The sequence below is a fragment of the Aquarana catesbeiana genome, linkage group LG08, assembly GCF_042186555.1.
Source record: "Aquarana catesbeiana isolate 2022-GZ linkage group LG08, ASM4218655v1, whole genome shotgun sequence".
Classification (NCBI taxonomy): Eukaryota; Metazoa; Chordata; class Amphibia; order Anura; family Ranidae; genus Aquarana; species Aquarana catesbeiana.
In genome coordinates, this window is record NC_133331.1 from 168,791,164 (window position 1) to 168,813,700 (window position 22,537).

Consider the following 22,537-nt stretch of genomic DNA (forward strand, 5'->3'; position numbering starts at 1 on the left):
GAAATTTACCCATAACAACTAGATTAAAAAATATGTTCTTTAGCAAGAACCATACATTCTACATTAATAATTACGCTACCAAAATTAACATGTGCTGTAAATTGCCTCCAGCATTGCTCCCATTTCTTCTTGCTGGAGGCTGCCATTTTGCTGAGGTCCAGAGCCCCTGAACAGCAGTAAGTCATAAAGTGGAACTAAATTGGCTGTAAAGGATAGGAGGGCTTAATTCCGCTTTGAGGCTGTCAGCCTCTACAAATTCAGCAGTGCCTAAAAATAGAGAGGAACTGAGCATGTGCAAAGTAGGGTAAGACAGTATATTACTGGATTTTTAACAGTATAGTATATTATTTTTAATGTTTTACATAGGTATATCTGGAAAGGGTGCCTATTGTGACTTCATTTTTTGACTAAAATTCCACTTTAACCACTTCCCTACCCACATATAGTCATATGACGTCCTGGGATGGGATCTCCCATCCTGGGTGGACATCATATGACGTCCTGGGATTCCCGGCCGTCTAGGGGGCGTGTGCGCGCCGCGCTGCTTGGGACCCGGTGCGTGTGCCCGGCGGCCACGATGTCCGCCGGGCACACGCGATTGCCCGTTAACCGGGCCGGACCGTGCATCTGTGTGTGTAAACACACAGATCTACAGCCTGTCAGGTGAGAGGAGAGCGATCTGTGTTCCCAGAACGGAGGAACACTGATTGGTCTCCTCCCCTTGTACGTCCCCTCCCCCTACAGTTAGAAGCATTCCCTAGGAAACATATTAACCCCTCCCCGCCCCCTAGTGGTTAACCCCTTCACTGCCTGTCACATTTACACAGTAATCAATGCAATTTTATAGCATTGATCGCTGTATAAATGTGAATGGTCCCAAAAATGTGTCAAAAGTGTCCGATGTGTCCGCCATAATGTCGCAGTCACGAAAAAAAATCGCGATCGCCACTAAAAAAAAATAATTTTTTTTTTTTTTTAAATGCCATACATCTATCCCGTATTTTGTAGACGCTATAACTTTTACGCTTATTGTGATTTTTTTAACAAAAATATGTAGAAGAATACGTATCGGCCGAAACTGAGGAAAAAATTTGTTTTTTAAAAAAAAAATTGGGATATTTATTATAGCAAAAAGTAAAAAATATTGTGTTTTTTTCAAAATTGTCGCTCTTCTTTTGTTTATAGCGCAAAAAATAAAAACCGCAGAGGCGATCAAATACCACCAAAAGAAAGCTCTATTTGTGGGGAAAAAAAGGACATCAATTTTTTTTGGGTACAACATTGCACGACCGCGCAATTGTCATTTAAAGTGCGACAGCGCTGAAAACTAAAAATTGGCCAGGGAAGGAAGGGGGTGAAAATGCACTGTATTGAACCGGTTAAGTAAACATGTCTCTACCTAAACTTCCAAACCTCTTTGACACACCTATCCACAAACCCCAGCTTCCCTTGCAGATAACTATTCTGCACTAGTATCTCCTCTACCTAAAATCCCAACTGTCATAACCCATCTTCTGCAACTAACCCCCTAGCCTTATAACTCATCTACAGTTGAAGTGTTACTAAACCCACAACAGTAAAATCAATCTGTATATGCAGTAAAGCATGCTTGTTATACTTACTCATTGTGGAACCTAAGGGGTTAATCATCTGCATTGTGTAAAAAAGCTGTTTGATCCTGTATGCACAGATCCTCCCCTTCTTGCATTGTCTCCAAAACATGTCCGGATAAGACAGAGTTACTGGAGTCAGGCTGCACATGCTCAGTTTGGTGTATATTGCTAGAGAGTTTTTTTTTTCTTGGGAGAGTGCATGTGATCAGCACAGGGCCAATCAGCACTGTTCAGACATACGGTCAGGAGCCCTGCATCCTGGTAGAACAGCCAGTGCAGTATGAAAACTCCTAGCTAGCTTTAACCAGGCACTGATAGAAGTCATAAGACTGCTATATACTGCTGATGAGAAAAGGTATTTGGCAGTTTATATTTACTAAAAATATTGCTGTTCCATGTTCTGTGTACTGTGGGAGATCAGATATAGTGAATGCAGGGTCCTGGGTTTAGTAACACTTTAATATGCCCACCTCATGAACCCCTACAACTAAACTCATAACCTTTCCTATAATCCTAACTACCCAACCCCTATAAGTCCCCCTGCTGTTCACATGCCTGTGCAATTACTGGCTCTACAATACATTTTATCGTTTTGGATAAAGTAGATAATCTTCTAAAGCAGGGGTAGGCAACCTTTTGAGCACAGTGTGCCGAAAAATGTTTTCAAAGAAATTGAGCGTGCCAATTTTATAACAAAAAAATCAACTTCACACTCTCAATCATAAAGTAAATGCCGTAAACTACTTGAGTAGTGAGAAATTAACATCCTACACCCTCATGCCTTAGATTAGCCCCAATTCCTGCAACTCCACACTTCAGATCAGCCCCAGTTCATGTACCTTCACACCTCAGATCACTGTCCCCCCTGCAAATCTGTTTCACCACTGTACCCCCCTGCACATCTGCCCCACCACTATAACCCCCTGCACATCTGCCCCACCACTGTACTACCTTGCTCATCTGTCCCATCACTGTAACCCCCTGTACATCTGCCCCACCACTTTACCACCCTACTCTTCTGTCCCACCACTGTAACCTCCTGCTCATCTGCCCCACCAATGTATCCCCTTTCTCATCTGCCCCAACACTCTAACCCCCTGCACATATGCCCCACCACTGTAACCCCCTGCACATCTGCCCTATCACTGTTCCACCCTACTTTTCTGTCCCACCACTGTAACTCCCTGCACATCTGCTCCATCGCTGTACCCCCATGCTCTTCCGTCTCACAGCTGAACCATCTTCTCATCTGTCGTAACACTGAACTTATCTGCTCCTCTGCCCCACCTCTGTACCCCCTGCTCATCTGTCCCACCACTGTAACCCCCTGCTCATCTGCCCCACCAATGTTCCCCCTTTCTCATCTGCCCCACCACTGTACCTCCCTGCACATCTGCTCCACCGCCGTACCCCCATGCTCTTCTGTCTCACCGCTTTCACTGGAAAGGGGTGGGACTTTGAATGAGACACGGGGCTTTGCTCCATCCCAAACACAAAAGAAAAAGAGGGGGCCAAGTGGGACTTTAAAATGAGGCAGTAGACAGGTTGGGGTGATAAAAAATGTTCAAATTTATTGTGTAAAACATCCTAGTATAAATCACATGTGGAGGGTTACATGTGCCTGTGCACAAAACATGACCTGCATAATCACATGCGTATACAGACAGTCATACCAATAAATAGCTGTTTACAATTGTAATATACAAAGATTACATGTGGACTGGGAAGCATAAAACACATGATGTAAAAAATGAGTATCAAATATATAAATTGTGAGATGCATCAAAAGGTAGATCAGGGTAAAGTCCTATATTAAAGCTCAGTGGCTGCATCCATGTTGACCGACGCGTTTCTGTGAATACACTTCTTCAGGGGCAGATGCTACAGGACTTCTGAAATAACAAGGTATAACACCATCAAAAAAATATAAAATAAAATGAAAAAGCCGGAAAAGACAAAATGTCAATTTCTGGGTACTCACATTGTGACCAAGCTATGGAACACGGTAGGGACTGGGCATGGAAAACGCGCCCTTCCCCGGAGCTGAGGTGGCAAACAACACAACACACAACAGGCGCCCACCGGCATCATCCCCAAAACGCAGGCATCTCCTTCACACCATTGCCAGATGGATAAGGTAATGATCAGATATCTAAATAAATGAATGAACCCATGAGGATAGTCAGGGATACGCTAACTAAGTAGTGACAAAAAGTGAATGAATGTGGTAAGATAATGGAGTATTACCTGGATGTGCTTGAAGCAAAAACTTGCCAACGCTGTAGCGTCTGCACTTGTGTGAGAAGGAGAGAGCCGCACTCGAGGCGATGCCTAAATAGGCGTCCCGCCTGTGTCGGTGATAGCCACCAACGTCACGCTGGGCCGACGGTGCGTGGGGCGGGACCCGCCCCCGCCCAGGGTGACGCCACTGCGTCTGGCTACGTCGGCACAGAGTGGAATAATGTGCGCCCGCACAACGGCGCCGACTAGTGACGTCATGCGCGGGAGCAAAGCGTGACGCCGATGCGGTGTGAGCATCCGCCTGATCCCCCACACCAAACCAGCCCAAACCACGGGCGGACGTGGGGGGGATGAGGAGGGCACGCAGAGCGCATCGCAGCTCCGGAAGAAGAACAGCCCAAAGCCCAGAACCCAACCACCATGTTGGATTGTGTGCAATGCACCCAGTATGTTGAGCAACATGTAGTTGCACAAAAAGTGTGTGTGTGGACCTGAAAGGTGCACCAACACACAAAAAAATCAACCCCAAACAAAGCTGGCAGGGGATGACTGCCTACAACTGTCTACTGCCTCCATCCCTAATAGCGATTTCACTGGAAAGGGGTGGGACTTTGAATGAGACATGGGGCTTTGCTCCATCCCAAATACAAAAGAAAAAGAGGGGGCCAAGTGGGACTTTAAAATGAGGCAGTAGACAGGTTGGGGTGGTAAAAAATGTTCAAATTTATTGTGTAAAACATCCTAGTATAAATCACATGTGGAGGGTTACATGTGCCTGTGCACAAAACATGACCTGCATAATCACATGCGTATACAGACAGTCATACCAATAATTAGCTGTTTACAATTGTAATATACAAAGATTACATGTGGACTGGGAAGCATAAAACACATGATGTAAAAAATGAGTATCAAATATATAAATTGTGAGATGCATCAAAAGGTAGATCAGGGTAAAGTTCTATATTAAAGCTCAGTGGCTGCATCCATGTTGCCCGACACGTTTCTGTGAATACACTTCTTCAGGGGGGATGCTACAGGACTTCTGAAATAACAAGGTATAACACCATCAAAAAAATATAAAATAAAATGAAAAAGCCAGAAAAGACAAAATGTCAATTTCTGGGTACTCACATTGTGACCAAGCTATGGAACACGGTAGGGACTGGGCATGGAAAACGCGCCCTTCCCCGGAGCTGAGGTGGCAAACAACACAACACACAACAGGCGCCCACCGGCATCATCCCCAAAACGCAGGCATCTCCTTCACACCATTGCCAGATAGATAAGGTAATGATCAGATATCTAAATAAATGAATGAACCCATGAGGATAGTCAGGGATACTCTAACTAAGTAGTGACAAAAAGTGAATGAATGTGGTAAGATAATGGAGTATTACCTGGATGTGCTTGAAGCAAAAACTTGCCAACGCTGTAGCGTCTGCACTTGTGTGAGAAGGAGAGAGCCGCACTCGAGGCGATGCCTAAATAGGCGTCCCGCCTGTGTCGGTGATAGCCACCAACGTCACGCTGGGCCGACGGTGCGTGGGGCGGGACCCGCCCAGGGTGACGCCACTGCGTCTGGCTACGTCGGCACAGAGTGGAATAATGTGCGCCCGCACAACGGCGCCGATTAGTGACGTCATGCGCGGGAGCAAAGCGTGACGCCGATGCGGTGTGAGCACCCGCCTGATCCCCCACACCAAACCAGCCCAAACCACGGGCGGACGTGGGGGGGATGAGGAGGGCACGCAGAGCGCATCGCAGCTCCGGAAGAAGAACAGCCCAAAGCCCAGAACCCTGTTCACCGCTGAACCATCCTCTTATCTGTCCTAACACTGAACTTTCTGCTCATCTGCCCCACCATTGCAACCCCCTTTCTAATCTGCCCCACCACTGTACCTCCTGCACATCTGTCCCACCTTTGTTCCCCCTGTTCTTCTGCCACACCACTGTAATCCCCTGCTCATGTGTTCCACCGATGTACCTTCTTTCTCCTCTGCCCTGCCACTGTACCCCCCTGTACATCTGCCCCACCTTTATGCCCCCTGCTCTTCTGCCCACCCACTGTAACCCCCTGCTCATCTTTTCCACCAATGCACCTCTTTTCACATCTGCCCCACCGCTGTACCACCCCTGCTCATCTTTTCCACCACTGTAACCCTCTTCTCATCTCTACCAACACTGAACACCCCCTGATTATCTGTCTCACCACTGTAACCCCCTGCTCATCTGCCCTACAACTGAACCCCCCCTCTCATCTCTCCCACCACTGTACCTCCTGCTCATCTGTCCCACCACTGTACCCTCCTGCATTTCTGTCCCACGACCGATTCCCCTCTCATCCCTTCCACCTTTGTACCTCCTGCTCATCACTGTACCCCCTTGCTCTTCTGTCCCACCACTGTAACCCCCCCTGCTCATCTGCCACATCAATGTACCCCTTTTCTTATCTCACCACTGTACCTCCCTGCACATCTGCTCCACCGCTGTATCCCCATGCTCTTCTGTCTCACTACTGAATCACCTTCTCATCTGTCCTAACACTGAACCCATCTGATCATCTGCCCCACCACTGTAACCCGCTTTCTCATCTGGCCCACCAATGTACCTCCTGCACATCTGTCTCACCTCTGTCCCCCCTGCTCTTCAGCCCCACTTTTGTTCCCCCTGCTCTCCTACCCCACCACTGTAACTCCCTGCTCATCTGTCCCACCAATACACCTCCTTTTACATCTGCCCCACTGCTGTACCCTGCTCTTCTGTCCCACCGCTGAACCCCCTTCTCATCTGACCCAACACTAAACCCCCCTGCTCATCTGTCCCACCATTGTAACCCCCTTCTCATCTGCCCCATCACTGTACCCCCCTGCTCTTCTGTCCCACTGCTGAACCCCCTTCTCATCTCTTCCACCACTGTACCTCCCTGCACATCTGCCCCACCAATGTACCCTCCTGATGTTCTGTCCCACCTCTGAACCCCTCCTGCTCATTTTCCACACTCCTGTACCCTCCTTCTCATCTGCTCCACGGCTGTACCCTCTTCTCATCTATGATATGTGTGATATGCAGAGTGGTGAAAGGAAGCAGAGATGTGACGCATCTACCTGTCCTGGCACACTCATCCTGCTGATCCACCTCTCGCATCCAGCCCACGTGCTTGTATGTAATGTATGGGATATATGGGATGTATGTGATGTATGTAATGTATGTGATGTCACATACAAGCATCTGGAATGAATGTGCAATCAGGAGCTCAGGTCGGGAGCATTTTCTGAAAGCAGTGGGCCTGTGTGCAGGATCAAAAGTTGGGACCCCGCAGCTGAGAAAAAGTGCGGCGCTCTGCGCCACAGGAAAAGTCTGGTGTGATTTTCATTGCGCCAAATACTGGCTCTGGCTTAAAAGGACACAGAGTGCAGGAGTAAGTAATAAGTGACGCAAAGGTTCAGGAATAATTTCAACAAAGTTCCCAGCAGTTCAACAGTAATTCCACAAACTGTCATCTGATTGTGGTTTTCTCAATCTCAGTGAAACCCCTTCTTTCTGAAATTGGTAGTGGCAACCAAGTGAGGCATGTTCCTCCAGATGGTGGACGGTGCTAGCAGGATTGGGATTGGCTTTAGCAGTTGCCAATGACACTGGAAACAGGGATCGCTCCCACCCTAGTAGAACTGCACCCAATCTCTCCCCCATCACAAAAGCTGACGATCGCAGTTACAGCAAAGTTAGAGAACCAAACAATGTTTCCCATCTTTTACAATGTGGAGGGGGGGCACAGTGCCTCCCCCCAGTGCAGGTGCAGTGTGGGGAATTCTGAAATTGGAATACATTAGTTTCTCACTGACACTTCCCTGCGCTGCTCTGCTGATGGGGAGGGGGTCAACTTCTGACAAAAGAGGCTTTGTGTGCAGCTTGCGGCACCCATGCAGGGCGGTTGCCTACCCCTGTTCTAAAGTGAGGGGAATTCCCCTTTTAGACAGTTAAGAACAGAACTGATGCCCGCATTGGTATATTTCACTTTACCTCTTGGTCTGGTGACAACCTTCAATTTTTGGATGTCTCCTCATTTTCTGTGACCATGATCACCAAATAGAGCAGTAAATCTCCCTTATGGTAACTCAGGCAAATAAAAGTTTGAGACCCCCTGATGACCTGCACCCTCCGTCTCTATGAGAAAAACAACAACAAAAATGCTTGTGAAATAAATGAACACAACAAAAAAAGGTGCAATATACAGAGGGACTTTCAGCTGCTATAAAAAATTGCCCTGGCTAGCCAAAGATGTGGTGCAAGAAAAGCATAAGGTGATGTGATCTAGTGCCAGAGAAACACCAATGGTGTGGTGTAGCCCAAAAGTGTTTTTCTGGCACCCCTGGGACGCCACCCCCAGGGGGCACATCACTAGGAGTTCCTTTAACCTTCCAGCCCCAGGCCAGACAAATGCAGCCCTATTCAAATCCGAAAGGCTTTAGAACTTAGAGAAAGTCCTGTCATCAATAGTGGACAAGCCTGGTAAACAAGGCCAGATTCAACACAGGAGGAAAAGGGTCCTCCCCATAGTTCTCAACATATTACAGCAGGAAAATACCAACCAGCGCCTCCTGGTCCGAAGGCAGCAGGTTTCTTCCACCTGACAACTGATAAGAACAGATACTAAACTTGATCTTAGCCAAAAGACAGATAAGCAAAAACCTTTTACACACCCAACTCCTATGGTCCCTCTGCTGTGAACATATTGACCCTTCTCCACTAGTAGGAGTGATTAAGCTGCACAATTCCTCAAGGTGATGGCAATGGAAAGGGTGATTGTAAATGGCTCAGAATGTTCTATACACACTCCAAGGCTGGGGCCTATTTGCAACCACAACCTTGGCTACCCTATATCATTGATAACATGTATAGGATAATGCATGAAAGGAGAAAGCTAATGTGGCTTAATCTGCATTCCTAATTGATGATAACCTTAGGATTACTATTAATACTCTGTTATACTCTATGAACTTTACTGTGCAGATTTAAAACCACATGTTTATTCGAGCTAAAAAAAAGGAAGCTCCCTACCCTTAAAGTGGAGTTCCACCCAAAAGTCCTGACCCCCTGACATGCCACAATTGGCATGTCATTTTTTTTTGACAGGTCCCCAGCTCCCACTTTCGCCCGCGCCACCTAGGCGACTCCTCCTCTCCCCCTACCTCCCTGCAATTTTCTGGGACACATCACAAGTCCCAGAAGATTGCCATGCCATTCAGGACAGCGCAGCGTGACTCGCGCATGCACAGTGCGCACCCAGCTGTGAAGCCGCAGGATGTCACAGCCAGGTGCCCACACTAGCGATGCCAGCACAGAGGAGAGGTGGGGGAGAAAACCGAGGCTTCAGGCGGCTGCAACGCTGGACCATGGGTACAAAAAGTGTAGCTGCTGACTTTTAATAAACTGAAAAACGGGTGGAAGACCGCTTTAATAAATATCTGATTTATAGTCTTGGCTGGTCCTCTTTTTCTGCATTATATTGGTTCTTCCCTCTCTACACTCTGTGGTTCCTTCTGCTGACCCCTTTGTTGCTGTATTATAATTTTGTACCTATTTTCTCCCTTTTTATGTTCATGACTAAAAATATATTTTTTAAGTCAGATTTTAGTTTGTAGTCAGCAGGTGGAGCTTTATAATCCTTTTCACTTTTTCTGTTTCCTTACTCATTTGTTGTAAAAATAAAACTTGCTATGACAGAGCTCAATAGCTCAAGATTAAATTAAAACACACCACCTCCCAGGGAAGTTTAATGAGACACATGATGCCTGAATGGAGATGATGGGTGCAAAATCTGGTGAAGCTCTGCTTGGTAGCCAACCAGTTTCTAACTTCACCTTGTTCTATTAAGCTTGCAGAGCTCCACCTGATTTTGCTCTCTCCAGCTTTAGTAAATGAACCCCATTGTTTGCTGTACTGACTGCTTAACAGACGATAGTGCACTATGAATACTTTATCATGTAGTAAAATTTTAAAAACAAAAATTGTTTATAGATTGTAAGACTAAGGCTCGGTTCACACTAGGGGCGGCACGACTTGCAGGTCGCCTCACCGAGGTGACCTGCACACGACAGGGGCGGCGACTTGCAAAACGACTTCTATATAGAAGTCTATACAAGTCACCTCCAAAGTAGTACAGGAACCTTTTTCTAAGTCGGAGCGACTTGCGTCGCTCCGACTAGAACGGTTCCGTTGTACAGAAAAGGACGCTACTTGTCAGGCGACTAGGTCGCCCGACAAGTCGTCCTAGTGTGAACTGGCACTAAGCAATAAAGCAACTATTCAAAAATGTATAAACAGTAAGGTGTATGTTTTTGATAGCGTACGGAAAGATTCAATGCCCTGCCAGGTATCTTTTTTTAAATCTATAAATAGCATCCATAGTTAAAGGTTATGAAATTATAATGGCATACAAGTGGCCGTAAACTGATCTTCCTATAAGAAAATCAATGACTGAAGGGTTCTCCCTGTCAGTGATTATTACTATTACTGCTTCTCGGGTAATTGGATACTTCTAGCAGTAGTGGATTCAGTTACCGAACAGTCTACTTAGCCATATGCAATAGCCCCTTTGTTTCCATGTTACTGTGCTCCATTATTTTTTATGACCTGCTTAATGTGCTTTTTTTGCTGCTCACTAAAATTAGGATTTGTTTATTTATCCTTGGTAAAAAAAGAACCTCATGATCCATTGTTTAAATTGATATATATATATATATATATATATATATATATATATATATATATATTATATACTGTATAGGCACAATGCTGTGCAAAAGTTTTAGGCAGGTGTGAAGAAATGCTGTAAATTAAGAATGTTTTAAAACATATATATTTTAATTGTTTATTTCTATCAATTTACAAAATACAAAGTGAGCAAACAGAAGAAAAATCGATATTAAATTCAATATTTGTTATGACTACCCTTTGGCTTCAAACCAGCATCAATTCTTGCACTTGCAATCTTTAGAGTTGATTTACTAAAGGCAAATAGACTGTGGACTTCACAAAGTGCAGTTGTACTCTGCAAGTGCCGTTGCTCCAGAGCTTAGTAAAAGGGGCAAACCTTCACTTTGCAAAAAATACCCAATCACGTGCAAGGAAAATTTCTGCTTGCACATGTTTGGACGATGGAAGTCCGCAGAGCTTCTGGTCATTTACTAAGCTCTGGAGCAACTGCGCTTTGCAAAGTGCACAGTCTATGTGCCTTTAATAAATCTACCCCTTTGTTCACTTACACAAAGTCAGGGATTATGATTAACCAATTATACAAACCAGGGGCTAATGATCATTCATTTCATATATAGGTTGAAACAGTCATTAACTGAAACAGAAACAACTGTGTAGGAGGTTTAAAACGGAGTGAGGAACATCCAAACTCTGCTACTAATGAGTTATTAATGGAAGCCAGTTTTATATCACAGGTCATACACCATGGCAAGACTGAGCACAGCTACAAGACACCAGGCAAAGGGGACCCAGGTACACTTATCTACTGTCCGGAAAAGTCTGGCCAGAGGTGGTGTTCATGGAAGAATTGCAGCCAAAAAGCTATACCTCTAACATTGAAACAAGGCTATGCGACTCAACTATGCATGAAAACATAGGAACTGGGGTCAATAAAAATAGCAATTTTAAATATTTGGCTGTAGCAGGAGGCAGTTTGTTCACTGAAGGGCAGGAGAGTGGTACAATAATGAGTGTCTGCAGGCAACAGTGAAGCATGATGGAGGTTCCTTGCAAGATTCGGAATTAATTTCCTCAAATAGAGTTGGAGATTTGGTCAGGATCAATGGTGTTCTCAATGCTGAGAAATACAGGCAGAAACGTATCCACCATGTATAAAGATTGGGAGGCGTGGATGGTGGGATATTGGTGCCTGCATAGCTGTGGGCATACAGGGTGCAGGAAGGGGCCTGGTTCCCCTTTGATGATATATTGAGAGGGGTAGATGGAGGGTGTTTTCTCATCACTTGGGACTGAGGCCTTTGTTGCTGGAGATCCATGCGCAAGCACTGGGTAAATATTCTATTCTGGTGGCACTTTTAGTCAATTACCCTAGACATTCACATGGCACTTTTACTCAATTACCCTAGACATTCACATGGATTCATTTTTTTCATGTCAATTAGTACTTTGTTGGTGTTTAACCACTTGCCACCCGCCATATAGCAGAATGACGGCGGTCAAAGTGGTTTCAATATCCTGACTGGGCGTCATATGATGTCCGCAGGATATTGAGCCGCTGCGCGCCCCCGGGGGCGCGCATCGCGGCGATCGTTGTTGCGGGGTGTCAGTCTGACACCCCGCAACACCGATCTAGGTAAAGAGTCTCTGACGGAGACTCTACCACGTGATCAGCCGTGTCCAATCACGGCTGATCACGATGTAAATAGGAAGAGCTGGTGATCGGCTTTTCCTCACTCGCGTCTGACAGATGCAAGTAGAGGAGAGCCGATCGGCTGCTCTCCTGACAGGGGGGGTCTGTGCTGATTGTTTATCAGCACAGCCCCCCCTCGGATCCTACCCAGGACCACCAGGGAAGCCGCCCAGGACCACCAGGGAAACCAGCCACACTGGACCACCAGGTATGCCCCCTAGACCCCCAGGGAAATACTAATCAGTGCAAAGGCAGCTGCCAATCAATGCCCAGGCAGCTGCCAATCAGTGCCCACTCAAATGCCTACCACTGCCAGTGCCACCAGGGATGCTTATCAGTGCCGTGTATCAGTGCTGCGTATCAGTGCCCATCAGTGCCGCCTATCAGTGCCCAGCAGTGCCACTCATAAGGACCCATCTTTGCAGCCTTTCAGTGCCCATCAGTGTCGCCTATCAGTGCCCACCAGTGACACCCATGAGTGCCCATCAGTACCGCCTATCAATGCCCATCAGTGCTGCATATCAGTGCCACCCATCAGTGCTGCCTACCAGTGCCCATCAGTGCCGCATATCAGTGCCCATTGTCAGTGCCCGCTCATTGGTGCCACCTCATCGCTGCCGCCTTATCAGTGCCTGTCAGTGCCGCCTTATCAGTGCCTGTCAGTGCTGCCTTATCAGTGCCCATCAGTGAAAGAGAAAATTACTTATTTACAACATTTTTAAACAGAAACAAAAACTGAAAGCTGAAAATTGGTCTGGGCAGGAAGGTGTCTAAGTGCCCTGTATTGAAGTGGTTAAGGTATTGATTGCTATTATCCCCTCTACACTGTATATCTTTATCATTCATGGTCCACCCATGTTGGTTCTGTTTTGTCGTCCTGTTTCACAGATTTCACATTCATACAGTAGAGTCACTGAATTTATGTATAAAACACTTTTACATAAAGTACATACTGAGGTATTCCTCTGTCTTTCTACGCTAGCACTTAGCAGTGCTAGCGTACACATACAATTCTGTCTCATTACAATTTTTTTTTTATAGGTTCATTGTTTCTTTTTTTGAGAACTTCTGCATCTTAAAACTTTATCCATGCATCTTCCCGTGCTGCTACTTGGTTTGTCTCTTAAGTGCCATGGTGCTCTCTCACAACTCTCGGGTCAAACACTTTGCAGTGGTTGCCAATTGGAGGTGTCATTTTAGATACATTTTTAAGCTGGTTTGTAAGTTATGCTCCATTGAGAACACTAGTATAATTAGTATTGTACTCCCCTTATTTTTAGAGAGTGCTGTCATATTTTGTGAATTTGTTTTCTAATTTATATATCTTACATTAATGGCATCCACTTCTGCTGAAGTGAAGCAACATTCACAAAGTGCATCGAATTTTAGAATGCATTTTTTGTTATGTTTTAGTAATCTGGTTATGTGAAACAATATCAGTTTGTTGTACGCTGTACAATATGCATGCTAGTTGGAACGTACCAGCTTGGTACTTTTTAATAAGTCTCATATGTATAAGATCCTCATTCATTGTTCAATAAATGAATATTTTTTTACCAGTATGTTATGCCTCATTTAAAGTCCCATGGGCAAATGTATTGTTCTTTGTATGACTTATCCATCATGCTATACCATCGGGGAGGCGTGTGATTGACCACAAATATATTATGCTATTATGCAGCAGGACAATGACCCCAAACATAACATGACATTAAGAACTATCTTCAATGTAAAGAAGAACAAGGAGTCCTGGAGGTGATGGTTTGGCCCCCACAGAGCTCTGATGTGAACATCATAGAGGCTGTCTGGGATTACACGAAGAGACAGAAGGACTTGAGGCAGCCTACATCCACAAAAGATCTGTGGTTAGTTCTCCAAGATGTTTGGAACAACCTACCTGCCACCTTCCTTCAAAAACTGTGGGCACATATAAAAATTGATGCTGTTCTGAAGGCAAAGAGTGGTCACACCAAATATTGATTTGAGTTGGATTTCTCTTCTGTTCATTTACTTTCTATTTTGGTAACTAATAAAAATAAACTATTTAACACTTCTATTTCTGAATGAATTCTTATTTACAGCATTTTTCACACCTGCCTAAAACTTTTGCACAGTTATATGTAGCTAGGTGCTTGTCTAGAGACAGAGAGCGATTAGGGACACCATGCTGCAGTACTTTCTGTGCTCCTAATGGACTTCAGCTGAATGGGTAACCTCGCCTTCATCCACCATGGAGAGCTGACAAGCAGTAGAGCTCAGGAAACGTAATGGTTGGCAGCACTGAATCATGGAAGATGAAGTTCAGAAAGAAAGACGACTGGACTACAATCCTCAATTCAAACTGGGTGTAATGAGAGAGAGCTGTATTTTTCACCAGCTAAATTCCAAGGGACTCTCTCTTTGTTGTGAGGAGACCAAGGTGGCCACATCACTGCCCCTGTGTGCACATAAACCTGCCACAATCTGTGGCTGTGTGCTGAGGATTGGAGTCACTCCAGGCAGATTCAGAAGTGAGCTGACATCTGAACAAGGAGACCCCTGTTGCTGTATTGCTGGGACTGGTAGGAGGACACCGCTGCCATTAACCTGTTGCCGCTAGCAGAGACTGAGTGCATAGGGACTGGCCATCTAACTAGAATCAATGTGTACTGCATACAGACTTTACTGGGACTGTAATCATGTACACCACCATAAAGACTGGGCTTCAACGCTAGTGGGCTAATGAACTAGGGCTAAGGACTTTCTGAAAGTGCACCAAACACACTGGACACAATACAACTTTATGAGAAAGCCCAGCTAACCCGCTCCAGACACACAGGTAAGCTGCGCTGCACCAGTGGTGCCGGAAAACTGCACCGCAGTAGCATGAAAATGCCCTAACAAAAAAAAAACGAAAATGAGATTGACCCATACTAGAACTTTAAATAGTGGAAATCCTCTATAATACGAATATATAAAGGAAAACAAAAATATCCACTGACAGTTTTAAAAACTACTGAATTTACCAAAGGAGTACAGAATGTTCACTTACCTCAGTGAGTGAGGGGAAGCTGTGTTCACGTGAAATAAAAAAAAAAAAAAAAAAAAAAGATTTTTGCCTTGTGCATCATTGGATGATTAAGTGAACACTGCTTCCTTTTATTTACTTATCTAAGTGAACAATCACCTAACAGAGTGAACACTTTATTTTTTTAGTAAATCAACTCTTTTAGGCAAATCACCATTTTTCCTTAATCAGCTTCTTAGTTTATTGAGTAGAATTATATGTCTGCATTTTTTAAACATTACATTCTAACTTAAAACAGACTTTCACCCTTTATATCAAGTCCTCCACCCCCCCCCCCTCCATTCTTCCCCCCCTCCTCTACATAAATCAGGCAGTGTTTTTTTCCCCTTTTTTCTCTGGCAAACAGCACAGCCCTGCCCCTCAATGCATGTCATTCATCTAGACAATGACGTGCATAGTGCTATGCACATATCCCAGGAGGTCTTTAGTCATTCGTTCAGTAAGTAGGGAGGGGTGGACCTAGCGGCATGTCATTGTGGGACCCCATTGGCTAAACCTGGAAGAGCCAGCTGGCCTCTCAATGATGTCACAAGTAAGATGACGGTGCCTACAAAACCACCAGGTAAGCAGGGGCTTAAAAAAAAAGGGGGGGGGGGAGTTACCTGAAGGTCCTCTTTAATGTGTTTTAAGCTACCAATCTCATCTAAAGCATTCCGAATCCACATTTGAATTTGCACTGTGTGTGCCTAGGTCTTCTTGTTTTTATTCGCTGTGCTGGTGGTCACACTGTTTATTAATCCCAAGTGGAAAAATACATCTAGGCTAGTTGCTGTTGTTCCCACAAATTAAGGGTGCAACCAAGGATGTCTCCTCAGTGCATAAACATGCATGTTGTGATGGTGTTTGTTGTGCACTCAGAATCTCCCTGTGTGCCATGTGCACATCCAAAGACTGGTACTTTTTAAAAAGTGAACTGAGCATCACCATTTCTGTGATGAAATTTTACATTTATAGGAGTCCCTGTAGATGCGTGAATTTCTATAAAGAATAATACAACATAAAATGGAAACAGTTTGAAAACCTTGTAAATTAAAACAATAAAAATAAAATGATTGTTTTCCTTTATACAGGATACAGGAAAGTATTTTGTTGCTATTCCACAAGTACTCAGATATTAATTACATCCTTTGGTGATGACAGAACTCTGAGCTATGCACGGGAAATCCAATACATTTTGCAGAATGCAGCCTCGAATATATCCTAGTAAATCAGCAGATTTGAGACTAAAGAATATTTTTACATACTTATTTACTATGTGTTTTATTAAAGCAGCTACGATAGGCTTTATATAAATGAAATTCTACATACAGTAGAACAGGTTTATTGTTTAAATTCGTGTTATGGATTTAGCTTGTTAGCTTGTTGTATCTATAGCCAACTTTATTTTATTTTTTTTATGTTTTGTATGGGAGTGGAAAGACTAGAACCTTCGACAGGTTTTACTGCTATCTGGGCCTCACTTTCTGCACTAGGGGCAAATTTTACCAGAAAGTTGGTGAGAAAAGAATCTGCAAAACACAGACAACAATAAAAAGCTGACAGGGGTTCTAGCCTTCCCCAACTGAAGCAGAGTAAATTTTATTTTTTTGGGATTCTAGCCCTCCATAGGTACTATGAGTGAGCCATTGTCAAGAGTTGTATTTCTAGCACGATCGTCAGTTTGTAAAAAGTTAAAAATACAATGAATATGGTCACCACATCTAAGGAATAGTATAGCACCCTCTAGTGCTATAATAGGTATAGGAAAATGTACTTGGCTCAGGATTGGTAGTTGCATGAGTCTGTTATTGGGTGAGGGTTCAGATTTAGGTCAGGCTGGGAGGCTCTGCAGACCAGGCCTCTATCGCCTCCCCCTGATTCTGGAGGTTTCATGGAAACTTCTAGAAGTTGGTGGGCAGGGCTATAGAGACAGGGATATGAATATTTATGGGAATCTGGGTGAGGCCTGGCAGGGTGGCTGAATCAGCTCATAAATATTGTGGAGCCTGGCCAGCAGGGGAGTCGGATAAACGATGGATGGTTGAGGTGCTGTTGTGTAGTCTGGGAGGGGCCTCTGGGAAGGGGGAATTCTACCTCCAGGATGGAGGTTGGAGGAAGGGGGAAAGCTGAAAGAGAGAGCTTCACTGCCCTGAAGTCCACCGGGGAAGGACAGCCTGCATGGCCTGGAAAGGAACAAGCCCAGCAGAAGGCCTGAAAGCAGTTCTATCCATAGCTGCAGGACAAGGACAGTGTGAATACCTCTACACCCCCAGGGCCTATAAGGGAGAAGTCTGCTAGATGCAGGGTTCTTGGCAAGTCTTCAGGGGACAGTTTATTGTTTACCCAATCTCTTAACTTGGGATCAGATACTGTAGCCAGGTGGAAGGTATTTTTCATAAAAAGGACAGAGAGCTCCTACAAGTTGGGACTTTGCTAAAAATCCACTCCGTTTGCCAGAGAAGGAAGTTGTCCTCATTTTGTTGTTCTTTGAATCAAGTTGGGCATCCCATAATCCCTTTTACCCTATCCAAGTTGAAGTACCTAATAAATCCTAAAAACCAAGTTTCTTGTGTTTGGATGCAAGTTGGAAAGTGCATGTCGCCTGGCTGTGCAGACTACAGGGGGACCCAAAACACTGCAGCTCTTAAGGGGGTAGCATTACACTGGCAAGCTGCAATATATTACATTTTTGCTCTTTAGATACGCTTAGAGTCAGACACAGCTTCACAGAGGTTACATTAAAAAAATGTGGTACTTACAATAATAATGATAACTAATATAAATTCTGTATAGTATGCACCATAAACTTGTCAGGGAAATTAGGCTGTACGCTTAGCGCACACCATATCTCCTGTGCTAATAAGCACACATTTTGTCTAATGATAAAATGCATCTTACCAATCATTCTATTTCCCGTATATTCCCAAACAAACAGACATCACCAGAGCTTACGTTCTCAATTCCATCAGCATGACTGCCCCAGCGACCAGTGTGCTTGGCTTTTTATTCGTAAATCACAAAAGCACTGACAAACAGGAAGTTATGGCTCCAGCAGCCAATCGCTTCCTCCATGGGAAATGACATCACAGGAAATCCTTCCAACAGGATGAGTTAATACAAACAACCAATGAATAATAGCTAAAGGAGTCTTAAGGGCATGTCTGAGCGGAGACAGGGTGCATGCATGTTTTTCCAGTCCCCTGTACCTGGAAGCTAAACAAAAGAAGCCGCATGGCTTTCAAACATGGACTCCGTCTCTGACCATAACAACTCAAAGACTCCAGTATTTCCGCTGATAGGAATCCTTATTCTGCGTTGTTCCAGAGAACAACGCATACCCGGATTATACTACCGTTCCTTGTGGATGGGAGGCTATCTACAGGTGCATGCTACGAGTCCCGACATGTGCTGATCAGACACAGCAGAGACAAGAGCGTACATCCACCTATAACCGATAATGTCCTTGCAGAGTGAACATATCCCCTCAGACGATCATCTGTACAATGCACAGGGGCCCTTTTGCTGGCGGACATACCCCCACTCTGCAAACACCTCTCTCCAATCCCAGGAAGTTTTCCACTACCAGACGGGACTCAACCAGCGTCAGTCTGCCCCAGTCAGCTCTTTAGAGCGGGCTGCGGGAGTACTAACACTGGGCGACACTATGACAACACATATTAAATACATCTTCATAAAATTTCCACAACAAAGTGCACAAGCATTCTTGCAGTACTAATGTGCACCCCTTCAAAGTGATGCTCCAACTCCCAACACACCAGACTGAAATAGAGCAGGACTGGCACTAATTCAACCTCATTGGGAATAGATCACTAGAATGTACTAAAATTGTGCATTTTTGCTAGTGCTTGTTGGGGAAGAAAAAGACCTATCTGAGGCTTGATTCTTTTCCACATATAATTGTGTTTTTTGTAGTACAATGACATAGACATAAAGCAGAGCCAAAAAAGAACTGCATACCATGTTGAGATACAACACTGAGAGCTGGCTTCCTTAAAATAACATCATACTTTCATTTACAGTCATTATTGCAGACTTATAAGGCAATTAAATTTCAGTGAGTCAGTCTTGCCACGTGTGTTTTTCTAGCCATTTAACAGCCCAAACATTTAGCCAGACACAACCGAAGCTTGACGTTAACACCCCATTAAGGTGACCTGGGTAAAACTTCACACCTCCATTGTTCCTGTTTTTTTCCAAAACATTTGAACCTGCAGCGGATGGACCAAAATAGACCTGTTCCCAGATGAATTGTTGGTGTAAAAGAAAAAATATATATTGCGGCAAGGCCAGGGTAGCTCTGTGTGTACGAAAAAGCTTCTGGTTTATTTCATACAAGTAGAAAATGGCTGATACTTTACTTAAAACCTGCCAGTATGACAACCGCTACGTCCAACATTGTAAGAGATATATATTTGGGGCAGAAGAAGATATACTCCAAAGAACATCTTTTATTGCCTTATAGTGTAATACATTTGCCGTACACTGCTTCATCTTTTCTTTCGACACCACAGTAAAAGGCCATGGCGTGAAGATTAGAAAACAATGAGCTGTAGTTTCCACATAAATGATATGGTGGAAGTCTCATTAGAAACAAGCTAATGCAAACAATTCCTGGGAAGTAAACCGAAAATGGGCTAATTAGTATTTATTATACTATAGGGGGTCTTATTGGTTGCTTCATATTTTGAAATATTATTGCAATGTTTGCTTTAGTCACTTGGGTAGCAGGCTGTTCCCCCACTGGCCATGATTTTGTTTTCAGTGCTGTGATTTACAATTACTCAGTCAAGCAACACTGTACCCAGATTCATTTTACATAATTTCTTTTTTTGCGATGGGTAGCACTTTCTTTTTTGCAGTATTTATTAACCACAGTTTTTTTTTTTTGTTTACTATATAAAGGAAAAAATACCAATACATTGGCATTTCCTACATTTACCTTTCATTTCTTTACTTTTTTTTAAATAGTGCCATTCTCACTGGTGATCGGTGGCAGTTTAACTATCCCCCCACACACACCTTTAAAAAAAAAAAACACAATCATTGGTGGTCAGTGATACTTTAAACCCCCCACATTGTGCCTTTGGTCTGAGCTGTCCAATGACAGCTCAAATAACAGCCATTCAGAGGTGCACTGGCTGCCCAAGTGTGTATTTCAGTGCTCCAGAAAACTCCGTCCACCACTGTCTTACAAAGGTGGAAGTTACGTGGTCTGTAAAGTCTTTTTCAGGTGGGTGGCTGAGGGGGGGTGTGGGGGGGTATGTTGAACATGGTTTTACCACTCCCCCCAGGCTGCCTACTTCAGCTGTAAGATAGCAGCTAGATGGGGCAGCACACCACTGCTGCAGCTGTAGAGTTTTGCTTTGCAGCCTTAACATTTTTAACTCAAGGTGCAGAGGTAAAACTCACGGTGATCCCTCTCAAACTATCCCATTAAGTTCAGTGGGGTCATTGGTGCCAAGCTGTCCCAGGTCTCACCCTGCTTCTTCTTGGTCAACTGGCTGTCAAACTCACCTATTGAGTTCAAAGGGGCTGCGCCACAACCACATGTGTAGAGGAACTGGATTGGACAGCCAATGGCACCAAGCTGTCCCAGGCCCTGCCCGCTTCTTCTTGGATGGGGCACTCATGTACCTGTTGTCTATTGTCTCCACCATCTTCCACACTTCTCATGGCCATAGGCCTGCTCCCTACGTTCCCAACCAGAAGCCCCAAATTGGTATAAAGGAATGTCCACTCTTAGATACAACTTCAGCACTTTATTGCAATTAATACCTTCCAATAATACATCACATGAGACATACTGGCAGAATCTTTAGTACAGAACAACATTGGAAAAAAATACATCCTGCAGCAGTCTGTATTAGTACAGCTCCCCATTAGAATAATCAGTCCCAGGCCCCACTAGACCAAGCCTCTGAGGATCAGGGGTGGAAAGGTCCCTCCACTGGCATCCTGCTTGCTCTCATAATGTCTCATTCTGTCGTGCCCAGCCAGGCCCTCAAATTTACTTTTGATGGGATGAGCTCTACAGGATACAGCACCAGGATGTTCTGTTCCCATACCCTGCTCTAACTGGGCCCAACCCACAGCTGGTATTATAAGGGCACTAGCTCCACCCATGACATCACTACAGGAGGGGCAAAACTTAAAGGGGCACTAACAAAATGGCCAACACTTGCTATGTGTCCAGCGTGGTAGTGCGGCATTATAGGGTTAAATCAGGTGGTGAGGAGGCAATATATAAAGTTTCCTACCCGCCTGTCAAATACCCTGTGAAAACAATCCAAATGTGGATTGCTCTACAGAGGGCACCACACTCCACTACAAGTGTAAAAAAGCGCTAAAACAGAAAGCAGAAAATCTGCAAAAAAGCTATCTCAAATCCCTATACCACCACCTATTAGCTTTCAGTTTGGTGAAGTCCAAATAGTGAAAAATGATGAGGAATATTTCATAAACTTACTGGTCAGAGTTTGAGAACACATGATATAATTTAGTCTAAACTTTTCGTCTTATCATAGGCCAGAGCTGTATGGGCCTAGCTGGTATTACAAGCTTTACAACCCCTGTTCCTTTGAGCATCATTCACATATATGGTTATATGTGCATTTTCTGCACATGGAATGCAGGTTCTTGCTGGCGGAGCTAGCAGAAGATCCTGAGTAAAATACACACCTAAAGTGTTTAGACATGTACAGCATTTAGATGCTCACATTTCTTCTAATGACCCTACGCATGTAAGCATACACGTGTTTACACGCATACACATGTCAAATCTGCGAATATGTATGCCCCCAGATGCAGATTTGTCCTACTTTTTTGTAGGCCTCTAAATGCAGCACGCATTTTAGTTTGCAGATGCAGCTGTGCATATGGTCCCAATGATTCCTATAGTGCTGCGTTTAGATGTCTACGCTCATGTAAATAAGCATTCGTCTACACAGGTGCACTGTGAGTATATCCATTTCTTCATACATCAGGCTATTTTTCTACACTTTATTTCAAGCTAGCACGGCAGAGTCAAGAACACAGCGCACTACTGTATAAACCTGCCCGGGTAAACAAGCTGACTTCAGTATATTCCATCCTGCTGCACAAACGACAGTACATTATCCAGTTACAAATAAATAATGCAGAACAACTATACTTTTAAAAAGCAATTGCTGACTTCAACAGCACCAAGGTTTGCTTTCTTGTTTAAGT

At 44.3% G+C, this 22,537-nt stretch overlaps 1 protein-coding gene across 2 annotated transcripts in view; it reads right to left on the minus strand.

Moving 5' to 3' along the window:
* Positions 1 to 22,537, minus strand: part of CHST3 (carbohydrate sulfotransferase 3) — a 168,130-nt gene that overhangs the window by 52,835 nt on the left and 92,758 nt on the right. The window lies entirely within an intron of this gene.